Source organism: Coregonus clupeaformis, chromosome 21 (assembly GCF_020615455.1).
Source record: "Coregonus clupeaformis isolate EN_2021a chromosome 21, ASM2061545v1, whole genome shotgun sequence".
In the NCBI taxonomy this organism is placed as follows: domain Eukaryota; kingdom Metazoa; phylum Chordata; class Actinopteri; order Salmoniformes; family Salmonidae; genus Coregonus; species Coregonus clupeaformis.
The window spans coordinates 24,497,621-24,511,540 of record NC_059212.1 but is presented as its reverse complement, the minus strand read 5'-3'; positions in this window follow the sequence as shown (position 1 = coordinate 24,511,540).

Below are 13,920 nucleotides of genomic sequence, written 5' to 3'. Positions count from 1 at the left end.
TCGGCTGTCCCAATAGGAGAACCCTTTTGGTTCCAGGTAGAACGCTTTTGGGTTCCATGTAGGACCCTCTGTAGAAAGGGTTCTACATTGAACTGTAAAGGGTTCTACCTGCAACCAAAAGGGGTTCTTCAAAGGATTCTCCTATGGGGACAGACGGAGAACCCTTTAAAGTTCTAGATAGCGCCTTTTATTCTAAGAGTGTAGTCTCACATTCACCCATCCCCCCACACCCACAACCCTCCCCCTCAAAAATGTAATAAATGCACACCCGCATACTCCTCCCCCACACACCACAAAACCACATATTCTCTACATAAACTCTCTCTCTCTCTCTCTCTCTCTCTCTCTCTCTCTCTCTCTCTCTCTCTCTCTCTCTCTCTCTCTCGCTCACACACACACACAAACACACACACACACACACAAAGAAAAATAGGTTCGCTGCAGTTCTTTCATGAAATGCAGATTTTGAATGATCTGTGTCATAGAACTGACATTACATTAGAAATGCATAGCCATTGTGCAGAGAGAAAGATACTGAGTGTAAACCGTCTTATCCTTCGAAACATTTCATGAAATGTAATACTTTTCCTTATTAACATGGAATGCTACCATACCAACTACCCTAGAGCGGGGTCTCCTCATGTATATTCTACTTAGCACTAACTCATTATGTATGATATCATTACATCTACCCCAGAGCAAATAGTCTCTATGTATTACAGCACAACATGTCCCTGCTTAAGAATATACACTAACATACCATAAATCACTAGATGGCTTTCCACAAATGGCTACTTTTTACATGCCCCCAATGCATACTCTTAAGACATGGACTTGTAATAGGAAATACCTAATAATTTCAACCACTCCACAACTTTGCTTCTTTATTGTAAGAGGAAGACAGACAATTTTATTAAGATATAGGGTATTAGCCTTTAAATCAATACAGTGTGGAGTATTTCTTTCCCTTGTTTCATACAGTGCAAATCACCCCAAGCAAACATTGAGAAAATATATTCATTATTGACTGCTATGACCCTCACACTTTCACCCTCTCTCCCTCTCTCTCTCTCTCTCTCTCTCTCTCTCTCTCTCTCTCTCCTCTCTCTCTCACTCTCTCTCCCTCTCTCTCCCTCTATCTCTTCCTCTCTCTCTCGCTGACACACAAACATATGCACGCACACACGAGCGCACACACACACAATTCCTGTGATCTGACAATCTCCTCATAGATGAATGTCAAGTACATGGAATTCATTTGCAAATTTTTTTGCCAGAGGCCCATGCATCATTCAACACTATTTTTTTCTGGTGCTTTTTATCACATATCTCATCAGGCTATTTATTACAGCACTGTGCTGCAGAGAAAAGGGAGACGCATTTACATCACATTGATCCATACTGGAATACTTATAGTGGGGTAATGCTCTTCTCAGACACACTGTCTCAGGCTGTCACTACCTGTAGCTGAGGGAATGCTTTATTATTGTAGTACAGCTAGTTATGTGTTATATTTATTTAACTTGATTTTATAAGCTATAGATATACAAACATGCAGTATAGTATAGCATTTACTTGTGTGATAGAATGCCTCTTGAGGCGCATTTAATTGTTCACATTTTACTGTGATTGAGAGGTATAATATGGTATAATATTAAACTACACTGAGTATACATTATGCCTTGTATTACAACATGCTATCATGCAATGTATAACACCACAATAGTTACACTATAATTAACATGGTGATATTGTTGTTGTTTGTTCCTGTGCATGCATAGGGTGACACATCTAGTGCCCTCCATTGATCAAACCCATCAGCTCATTCTGATAGCTCAGTTTCTTTCGCCACCCCGCCCCCCCCCCGTCACCTTGACAACCAGGTCTTCCAAGGAGAGGATTATTTTGAATGCATCTGATCAAATCGAATTTGGCTTGTGATTCTTCAATGTGGAGTACACAGCCTGTCAAAATGGAGCATACCTTAAGTGCACTCTGTCTGCAGACGACACAATCTGACAGGGCGTCTGCCTCTCACAGGAAAAAAGACAGACAGACAGAGACAGACTTCTAAACAGACCAGACAGACAGACAGACACATAAATACACGCACATGATTGCATTCACACGCACATGCATACACACACACATGCAGGCACGCACACACACACACACACACACACACACACACACACACACACACACACACACACACACACACACACACACACACACACACACACACATACACATACACACCTTCCATTACACCTTATGTACATTATACACTAATAAACATTAAACTTTTTGCCCAACTTTATATTCTTGAAATGACCTCCAGTTACCATTGAATAGCTTGTCAGTAGCCTCTCTTCTCTACAGTATTCTGTACCCAACCATCCCTGCCGTCTATAACCTGCCACAGTGAAGGCTACTGACAAGCCTCTCCCATGATTTGAGCCTGTCTGTCTATTCAGAGGAGACAGAGATTGTCACTGGCTCATTAGTTCTCATTAGAGTTCTCTGAAGGTTCATCCATCGCTCTGTCTCCCCCACTGATCTCTCCTTATCTATCTCACAGATTAATATGTCACGATTTGTGAGACAAATCATGCTTGGCTTGGTTAGAACTAATGTGATATTGTTCTTTATGTGGAGTGACAATCCGCAGAACACTAGCTATACAGTTGATATGGACTTTCTGATAATGTGTATAACTGTAGCAAGATAGATGGATTTGTAACCCTGATGGTATTGTTGAGTGGGGTGGATCAATTTTTCTTTATTGCATCAAATGCATGCATGCATGTACACACACACACACACACGTGCATGCACGCACGCACACACACACACACACACCCACACACACACACACACTATAAGCCAACGCCTGAGTGCTCTAACACAATGACACAGTGAGATTGATTCAGTCTCTTACTGTAAATGGGGCACATCACCATCACATTGAATAATGTCACATGGGTTCATGCTGGAGAGATTTCTCCACCCTCCCTCCTCTTCTCATCAGCCCAAGTCCTACAACCCTGCATCTTATATTCTCTTCCTTACAGCACCTCTTCATTTCAGCTGAAGTACTGTAAAGGGTTAAATGTGTTTTTTTCACTACATTGTCACGAACAACTGGACATCAGTGTTGATTGATAAGTCTTGATATTGATAATGCATTATGATAACTGAATACCTTGATAACAGTAGCGATCTCATGGTTTGGATCTGGTAGGGTATGGAATATCTGTATGGCCTGGCCTGGCACTTTTCTCTATTTGGCTGGTAAGGTGGTCTTGTTTGTGAAGTTGCAAAGAGTAACATTGCAATGGCTTGAATACCTGCCTCAGAGTTTACTACCAGGTGGAGAGTGGAATACCAGTAGCTGAATGGATAGGTGAGAGTTTGTTAACCTCTTGGTTCAGTGTGGATTAGAAAAACATGACATTTAGTAAGAACATGATAACTGTGGTCCACTCAATAGTGGAATTACTGAAGCTCTGGGGATAAAAACACATGAAACACCAACAAGCTAAAGAACACTAGCTAGTACACTAAATACATTTACCGGCCTCATAGCAGTGGAATGAACCAGTGTGGCGAGACGTTGTTCTATTGAGCGTATACTGAGGAACTATGCACAGGGCGTGCACACACACACACACACACACACACACACACACACACACACACACACACATACACACACACACACACACACACGCGTCAGAGTGAGCTCCTCCAGTCAACCAGAGCACACATCAAAGCAGCAGGCCAGATCTGACCAGACAGACCATACAACCCTCCAAAGAGATTAATATCAATGAGGTACAGTACAGTGCATACCAATCCCTAGAATGGAAAAACAGAGTAGTGATGTTTTGTGAGCAGAGAGCAGTTTCATTTGTGTTATATTTTTGATGATTTGGTATATCAAGGCCTCTTTCAAATTATATATAGCCTATGTAATACGTCCACGTCAACTTCAATTACATTTTCACACACACACACGGGCAGACACACTCAGGCTCGCACGTGCATGGTACGCGCACACACACACAATGTATCTTCTCAAACAACATTACCATTACATTTTCCATATCAAGTCAAAGTAATTATCAAAAAACATATCATGGGATAACTATTTCTGTATGAGCGTCGACCTCCTGTTGCTTTCATTTCATACAACCTACATATACTACAGTAATGAACAGTTTGTTTACTCAAGATGCAATAGAAGAATGCGTTTAAGACTGATGAATTTGTTGATGATTGTTTTATACCCAAGGACTGTGTAAATACTGAATGTGGCATGTCATTATGGCAGGGAACAAGGTTATTGCATTTTCAACAGTGTCTCATAAACTAGCCTGACAGACTAATAAACTATATGAAGCCTCACTGAATGGAGAGAGAGAGGGAGAGGGAGAGAGAGAGGGAGAGAGAGAGAGAGAGAGAGAGAGAGAGAGAGAGAGAGAGAGAGAGAGAGAGAGAGAGAGAGAGAGAGAGAGAGAGAGAGAGAGAGAGAGAGAGAGAGAGAGAGAGAGAGAGAGAGAGAGAGAGAGAGAGAGAGAGAGAGAGAGAGAGAGAGAGAGAGAGAGAGAGAGAGAGAGAGAGAGAGAGAGAGAGAGAGAGAGAGAGAGAGAGAGAGAGAGAGAGAGAGAGAGAGAGAGAGAGAGAGAGAGAGAGAGAGAGAGAGAGAGAGAGAGAGAGAGAGAGAGAGAGAGAGAGAGAGAGAGAGAGAGAGAGAGAGAGAGAGAGAGAGAGAGAGAGAGAGAGAGAGAGAGAGAGAGAGAGAGAGAGAGAGAGAGAGAGAGAGAGAGAGAGAGAGAGAGAGGGAGAGAGAGAGAGAGAGAGAGAGGGGGGAGAGAGAGAGAGAGGGGAGAGAGAGAGAGAGAGAGAGAGAGCGAGAGGGAGAGAGAGAGAGAGAGAGAGAGAGAGGGAGAGAGAGAGAGAGAGAGAGAGAGAGAGAGAGAGAGAGAGAGAGAGAGAGAGAGAGAGAGAGAGAGAGAGAGAGAGAGAGAGAGAGGGAGAGAGAGAGAGAGAGAGAGAGAGAGAGAGAGAGAGAGAGAGAGAGAGAGAGAGAGAGAGAGAGAGAGAGAGAGAGAGAGAGAGAGAGAGAGAGAGAGAGAGAGAGAGAGAGAGAGAGAGAGAGAGAGAGAGAGAGAGAGAGAGAGAGAGAGAAATAAACCTTTTGAATGCTACAGCCAAAACAGGAATAATCAGAATGGCACATCAATCATTGGGATTATTATTATTGCTGTTGCCATGGAAACATCCCTCCATCTCCTCCACACAAGCACCACTATCTCCATGTCTCTGCTTCTTATTATCGTGCCTTGTGATTGGGCGTCATTGAAACTGTAGTGATTACACTTCCGCGAGATGAGCAAATCCATGGTGCCATGGCAACCAAGTACAATATTCTTAATCATTTCCTCTCTTCAATCTCAGATGGAATGGGCTGTCAACCATAATGGTATACGGTGAGCGGTTCGGTGAAATGATTTGTGTGTGTGTGTGTGTGTGTACGCTGCGGCTGTGCAAAATCATGTGTTTCATCAAACACCATGAAAACACCATAAAACCACATAACTAGAATGAATTATAATAATTCATTCTACTTTTGTGGTCTGAACATTGACCTAAAGGAAAGCTTTTCTACGTATCATTCTGCTAAAGGAATAGGCTTTTCTCACTGTAATAACCTCGCTGTTTGTATTTCTTTACTAATGTACAGCTGCAGACAAAGCATACCCAAAGCATCAGTGACATTTTCCCACATTTGGCATCTCAAAATGTTTACAGTAATTTAAATAGAACAAGACAATAACAGTTATTTTGATTGATCAAAACCATACAATGACTGTATTTATCAGATATGAATACAATTGGATCATTAGGCCTACCTCACCTCCACCACCAGCATTATTTATACAGTACCTAGCTGAAACAGGACTTGTGCAGGTCTTCTGAAGTGAAAAGCAATCAACCCCAGTGTCTCTCTCTCTCTCTCTTTCTCTCTCTTTCTTCAGATCACCTCGTGGCCGAGAAGAAGGAGAGAATAATATTCTGGCATTCTGATGGAGGATGTTTGGTGTAAAGACGACATAATGCAAAGAAGTGATGTTTTATTAATGCTCAACTGTCAATGTGATGAGAGTCTTCAACAAAAAGGACCATCGATGGCAGGGGAATCTGCATTGATAAATAATGGAGTGGTTTGTGTGGTGGTGGGGGGTTGGTGCTATAACAATGCCTTACTTTTCTCCATAATGATTCCGGCTCCAAAGGGTAAAACCCCCAAGAACTCTTTCTTCTTTATATATACTCTCTATACTCTCTGTATGGTGCTTAAATCTGGCTCCAGGATGAGTTATCGTAGCTCTGTAAACAAGATAGCTTCTTGGCTTTGGATTCTCCACTACTGTAGAACTCTGACCTTGAGTGCTTTATCAAGCCGTGAGAAGACAAGGCTGTTTGCGTTTTTGAGAGAAACCTCCTATACATGTTAAATAGCCCTACGGAGAGATTTAATGGTGGATTGGTAAGACAATGAGGGGCACAAAGGTGATAAGTGAAAGGTGAATGCCCTCTGAGTTGTTTATGAATGTGTTATGTTGATTTGATTATGAATGTGTTATGTTGATTTGGTTATGAATGTGTTATGTTGATTTGGTTATGAATGTGTTATGTAGCTGTTATGGAGGGCCCCAAAGCGTTCCCCATAATTCAAACGCTACGCTCAAATGTGGCTCGGAGAATGGCCAAGTGGCTCTAAAGCGGATTCTCAGGAGGTTCGACAGTCTCCTTTCATGGTGAAGTTCACCTATACAAGAGCCAAATAGACAATGAGTTCAAATCCTATCTTGAGACATGTGCATGCAGCCCAAACTTTCAAAGAAATGATGGACTGATGTCAATGGAAGATTTGTGTGGAAGAACCGCACGTCTTAAGTTAACATTAGTCTCTCAAGTTAGCGTTTGTCCATATATAGGCTACATTGTATAAGCATACCCCATATCATTGCCTATTTCAATAGATCCAGCTCCAGGACCCCTGATGGTAAAGTGCACTGGCAAAACCACAAGCCATGGCTCTGCTTCCATCTGTCATAAAGCTCAAAATAAAAGTCCCAAATGTGGCCTGTCTGCATACCTCTGTGAACCTGGCAATTACTGTGGACAACCACATGACCTCACCAGCCTCTCCTCTACCTTTGTGATTCTAGGACCCTTGCCAGAGACAGAGTTCCCCGTTCCCCCCATCCCTCAAAGGCAGTATTCAGGCTCCAGCTTACACTAATACTACCCCGGAAAACATTCTCAGCAAAACCCCACCACCATCCGCCGCTATCTTTCTTTTTTCTTTCTGTCGTTCTCCTTTCCCCTCTACCGTAATTAATGGCAAATTGTTGCTATCCATCATCTCTACTACAAACTTAATTTTGTTCCTTTCGTGAGGGAAATTTTTCAGAGACAAATCAGGGGATGGATTGCGGTTTATGTGGAGGTTGTTGGGTAATGACCCTGAGGAGAGGCTGGCTGTAGGCAGGTCAAATTGGCCGTAATTCACTCGTAATGTTCCCATGCAACACTGTATAGGTTTATCAGGTTTATTTCTCTCACACTGGCTGCTGATACTCTCTTAGAACCTAAAATGGTTCTATTGATGTCCCGATAGGAGAACCCTTTGAAGAACTCCATGAGGGTTGTTCAGCTGTCCCCATAGGAGAACCCTTTTTGGTTCAAGGTAGAACCCTTTTGAGTTCCATGTAGAACCCTTTACACAGAGGGTTCTACATGGAACCCAAAATAGTTATACCTGGAACCAAAAAGGGTTCTACCTGGAACCAAAAAGGGTTCTACCTGGAACCAGAAAGGGTTATCCTATGGGGACAGACGAAGAACCCTTTTGGAACCCTTTTTTCTAAAAGTGTAGAAAAGCAACAGGAAGTTATTACAGCAGAACCACACAGACTTAAAAATACAACCTGTTTTACCCACATAGACTTTGGTTTTTGACACAGACTGTGTAGTACACTGAAATGAGTAGGATGCAAGATTAAACACAACCACATTTGATCAGAAATAATCTCCTGCCTGAATGATAATGGGTTGAAGAGTGATAATGTTTCACACATTTGTGCAATGTGCATTTATATCATAAAACCACTTGACCACAGTAGAACCTCCTATATCCAGGTACAGACAACCGCGAGTCTGTGGCCATCACCGCTATTGCTGTAATGGAAGTACTTTTACTATCAACTGTGCTAAAATTGTCCACAGATCTACAATAAATTATCTAAATAATCAGTTACAAAATCCATCCCTCTTTGCATACAGTGTACCAGTGACGTGCAGTCATGGTAGGCAGGGTAGGCAGTACTTACTCTGTGATAATCACATTTGTAAAAAAGCTGTTATGAAAAGCCCCCCGCCCCCCAAAAATAATATATACAAAAAAACATCATTTTTTGTTATCTAATGTTTTGCCTCAATGATCCTGGTGGTTTTTATGCTCCAAATCTCAACATTTGCTAAAACTGCATCAAAACCTGCCTCGAGTCAGGCCCATCTCCCGGCTATCTACCTCTCTGTCAACCGGACGGGATCTCCTAGAGTCGACACGGAGCCCCGCCGATCCATCACGACTGGTCTGCCGACGTAATCGTCTGTGGTTTCAACAGGCTTCCCTTTGCGACGACCACGAAGATCCATCTGCTAGCCCCGGCCCGCTAGCACACGCAAACAACAGCCGTGCTGTCATAAATGCTGTAGGTGGGTGTAGTGGTGGAATCAAGCGCAGGACACCGAAGTATAGTCCAAAAGACTTTAGTGGAATATCCAACAAGGAAAACAGAACAAACTTGCCCGAAGGCGAAACTACGCACGTAGGCGACAAACAAAAGGCGCACTACACAGGTGCGTAAAACGCTCCAACACAGTGGAGTAAAGCTCAACCGAGCGAATAAGGAAATCGACAAGCAAACATACGACAGGAACAATCACACACAAACACAGACACACCCAACGAGACTTAAATAGAACATTAATGAGGACTAACTAGACACAGGTGTACAACATCAAGACCAAACCAAACGAACATGAAACATAGATCGGTGGCAGCTAGTACTCCGGGGACGACGACCGCCGATGCCTGCCCGAACCAGGAGGAGGAGCAGCCTCGGCCGAAACCGTGACAGTACCCCCCCCTTGACGCGCGGCTCCAGCCGTGCGCCGACCCCGGCCTAGGGGACGACCAGGAGGACGCGGAGCAGGGCGCACGGGATGGTCCCGGTGGAACTCCGACAGGAGAGATGGGTCTAGGATGTCCCTCCGCAGCACCCAGCACCGCTCCTCCGGGCCGTACCCCCTCCCACTCCACGAGATACTGGAGACCCCCATCCGGCGTCTGGAGTCCAAGATGGACCGAACGGGTGTACGCCGGAGCCCCTCGATGTCCAATGGGGGGCGGAGGAGTCTCTCCTATCTCATTGTCCTGGAGTGGACCAGCTACCACCGGCCTGAGAAGAGACACATGGCACGAGGGGTTAATATTCTTATATTCAACAGGTAGATGTAACCTATAACACACCTCGTTCAATCTTCTCAGGACTTTAAAGGGGCCCCACAAACCGCCCGACCCAGCTTCCGGCAGGGCAGGCGGAGGGGCAGGTTTCTGGTAGAGAGCCAGACTCGATCTCCGGGTGCGTACACCGGCCCCTCACTGCGGTGGAGATCGGCGCTCGCCTTGTGACGAAGGACGGCCCGCTGCAGGTGGACGTGGGCAGCGTTCCACGTCTCTTCCGAGCGCCTCATCCAATCATCCACCGCAGGGGCCTCGATCTGGCTCTGCTGCCATGGTGCCAGAACCGGCTGGTAACCCAATACACATTGGAAAGGGGTTAGGTTAGTAGAGGAGTGGCGGAGAGAGTTCTGGGCCATCTCGGCCCAGGGAATGTAACGCGCCCACTCCTCAGGCCGGTCCTGGCAATACGACCTCAGAAACCTACCCACATCCTGGTTAACACGTTCTACCTGCCCGTTACTCTCCGGGTGGTACCCCGAGGTAAGGCTAACCGAGACCCCCAAACGCTCCATAAACGCTCTCCACACACGGGAGGTAAACTGAGGGCCTCGATCAGACACTATATCCTCGGGGACCCCGTAATGCCGGAAGACGTGGGTAAATAGGGCCTCAGCGGTCTGTAGGGCAGTAGGAAGACCCGACATAGGAAGAAGACGACAGGCCTTAGAGAACCGGTCCACAACGACCAGGATGGTGGTATTCCCCTGAGAGAGGGGAAGGTCTGTTACAAAATCCACCGAGAGGTGGGACCATGGTCGTTGTGGAATGGGTAGGGGCTGTAACTTACCCCTGGGCAGATGTCGGGGCGCCTTACACTGGGCGCACACCGAGCAGGAGGAGACGTAAACCCTCACATCCCTAGCCAAAGTAGGCCACCAGTATTTAGCGCTAAGGCAATGCACTGTCCGGCCAATACCGGATGTCCAGAGGAGGGGTGACGTGTGAGCCCAGTAGATGAGTCGATCCCGAATCTCGAGCGGAACGTACCTCCGACCCTCAGGACATTGTGGAGGGCTGGGGGTCGGCACGCAACGCCGCTCGATCTCGGCATCGACCTCCCACACCACCGGTGCCACAAGGCAAGACTCCGGTAGTATGGGAGTAGGCTCAACGGACCTCTCCTCTGTGTCATACCGCGGGACAGTGCATCTGCCTTACCATTCTGGGACCCAGGGATGTACGTGATTTTAAATACGAACCTGGTGAGAAACATACTCCATCGAGCCTGGCGAGGGTTCAGTCTCCTCGCTGCCCGGATGTACTCCAGGTTCCGATGGTCAGTCAAAATGAGGAAAGGGTGTTGAGCCCCCTCAAGCCAATGCCTCCACACCTTAAGGGCTTGAACTACAGCTAACAGCTCCCTGTCCCCAACGTCATAATTACGCTCCGCCGGGCTGAGCTTTTTGGAGTAAAAGCACAGGGGCGGAGTTTAGGTGCGAGCCGGACCGTTGAGAGAGAACGGCCCCTATACCAGCCTCAGACGGCGTCCACCTCAACCTGAAATGGAATTGTGGGATCCGGATGCGCCAGCACCGGAGCCGACGTAAACAGGTCCTTCAGTCTCCCAAAGGCCCTGTCCGCATCAGCTGACCACTGCAGGCGCACCGGACCCCCCTTCAGAAGGGACGTGATGGGAGCTGCCACCTGTCCAAAACCCCGGATAAACCTCCGGTAGTAATTCGCAAAGCCCAAGAACTGCTGCACCTCTTTTACAGTGGTTGGAGTTTGCCAATTACGCACAGCGGACACACGATCCACCTCCATTCTCACCCCTGACGCGGACAACCGATAACCCAAAAAGGAGACCGACTCCTGGAAAAACAGACATTTCTCTGCCTTGACATATAGGTCGTGCTCCAACAGCCTCCTCAATACACGTCGCACCAGGGTTATATGCTCGGCTCGGGTAGACGAGTACACCAGAATATCATCAATGTACACGACCACCCCTTGTCCCTGCATATCCCGGAAAATGTCATCTACGAAGGATTGGAAGACTGATGGAGCATTCATCAACCCATATGGCATGACAAGATACTCGAAATGACCTGACGTGGTACTAAACGCCGTTTTCCATTCATCGCCCTCCCTAATGCGCACCAAGTTATACGCGCTCCTGAGATCCAATTTTGTGAAAAACTGCGCCCCATGCAATGACTCCGTCATGGTCGCAATCAGAGGGAGTGGATAACTGTATTTCACAGTAATCTGATTGAGACCACGGTAATCAATGCACGGGCGCAACCCTCCATCTTTCTTTTTCACAAAAAAGAAACTCGAAGAGGCGGGGGAAATGGAAGGCCGAATGTATCCCTGTCTCAAAGATTCGGCTATGTAAGTCTCCATAGCTTTCCTCTCCTCTTGAGACAAAGGATACACATGGCTCCGTGGGAGCGCTGCTCCTGCCTGAGATCAATCGCACAATCCCCCTGTCTATGGGGAGGCAACTGCGTCGCCCTAGTTTTGCTAAACACAAGAGCTAAATCCCCATATTCAGGCGGAATGTGCAGTGCGGGCACTTGGTTTGGACTTTCCACCGAAGTCGCCCCACGGAAACACCCAGACATCGCCCCTCACACTGAGCAGACCACCCATCGAGAGCCCTCTGTTGCCACGAAATAGCAGGGTTATGGGTGCTTAACCAGGAATCCCCAGCACCACTGGGTACGCAGAAGAGTCGATCAGATACAGCTGTATAGTCTCTTCATGACCCCCCTGCGCACACATCCTAAGTGGCGCTGTGACCTCCCTGATCAACCCCGACCCCAACGGGCGGCTATCTAAGGCATGTACGGGAAAAGGTTTGTCAACAGGTAGGAGAGGGATCCCTAACTCTAAACAAAACTTTAGATCAACAAAATTCCCAGCTGCGCCTGAATCTACTAGCGCCTTATGCTGGGATTGAGGTGCAACCTGTGGAAAACCAACAGGTATACAAAAGTGCGCAACAGAAAGCTCTGGGTAAGCGGGGCGTCTACTCACCTGGGAGGCCCCCCCAGTGCGTGGCCTGTTGTCCTCTCCCTCGGAGAACCCTCCCCAGCACCTGGCCGCAGTGTGCCCTCCACGACCGCACTTGGTGCAGGAGACAGGCCCCCTCGGGCTCTTCCTCCTCCGCTCTCTAGCGCCAGCGCCCCCGAGCTCCATGGGGCACGGCTCGGAGGCGCTGGAGGGTGAAATGGACGGACCCCCCTCGGAACGTCCGCGGGTAGCTAGCAGGTTATCCAGCCTGATGGACATGTCGACCAAATGGTCGAACGAGAGGCTGGTGTCCCTACAGGCCAGCTCCCTACGGACGTCCTCACGTAGACTACATCTGTAGTGATCGATGAGAGCCCGCTCATTCCACCCTGCATCCGCCGCTAGACTACGGAATTCTAAGGCGAACTCCTGGGCACTCCTCCTCCCCTGCCGGAGGAAGACCAGACGCTCCCCCGCCGCTCCGGGGGATGGTCAAACACCGCCCTGAAGCGGCGGGAGAACTCGTCGTAGGTTATGGTGTTCGCGTCGATCCTCCTCCACTCTGCGTTGGCCCATTCCAACGCCTTCCCCGGAAAGGCAGGAGATCAGGCGGACACGCTCTCATGTCCCGAGGGCGCCGGGTGCACGGTTGCCAGGTAAAGCTCCACCTGGAGAAGGAATCCCTGACACCCGGCCGCGGTCCCATCGTAGGCCCTCGGGAGCGAGAGTCGAACTCCTCTGGGTTCCGGAGCGGGAATGGGCTGACTTCCCGATGGGGCTGGCAGAGAGGATGGCGGTGTAGGAGTCCCCCAGCCTCGGATGGTGGTGATCACCTCCTGCAGTGCGGACCCCATCTGCAGGATCTGGTCACTCTGTTCACGGACCCTGTCCTCCAGCGTCGCCTGGGCTGCTGCGGCTCCTGCTGATTCCATTCTTATGGTGTGTGATTCTGTCATAAATGCTGTAGGTGGGTGTAGTGGTGGAATCAAGCGCAGGACACCGAAGTATAGTCCAAAAGACTTTAGTGGAATATCCAACAAGGAAAACAGAACAAACTTGCCCGAAGGCGGAAACTACGCACGTAGGCGACAAACAAAAGGCGCACTACACAGGTGCGTAAAACGCTCCAACACAGTGGAGTAAAGCTCAACCGAGCGAATAAGGAAATCGACAAGCAAACATACGACAGGAACAATCACACACAAACACAGACACACCCAACGAGACTTAAATAGAACACTAATGAGGACTAACTAGACACAGGTGTACAACATCAAGACCAAACCAAACGAACATGAAACATAGATCGGTGGCAGCTAGTACTCCGGGGACGACGACCGCCGATGCCTGCCCGAACC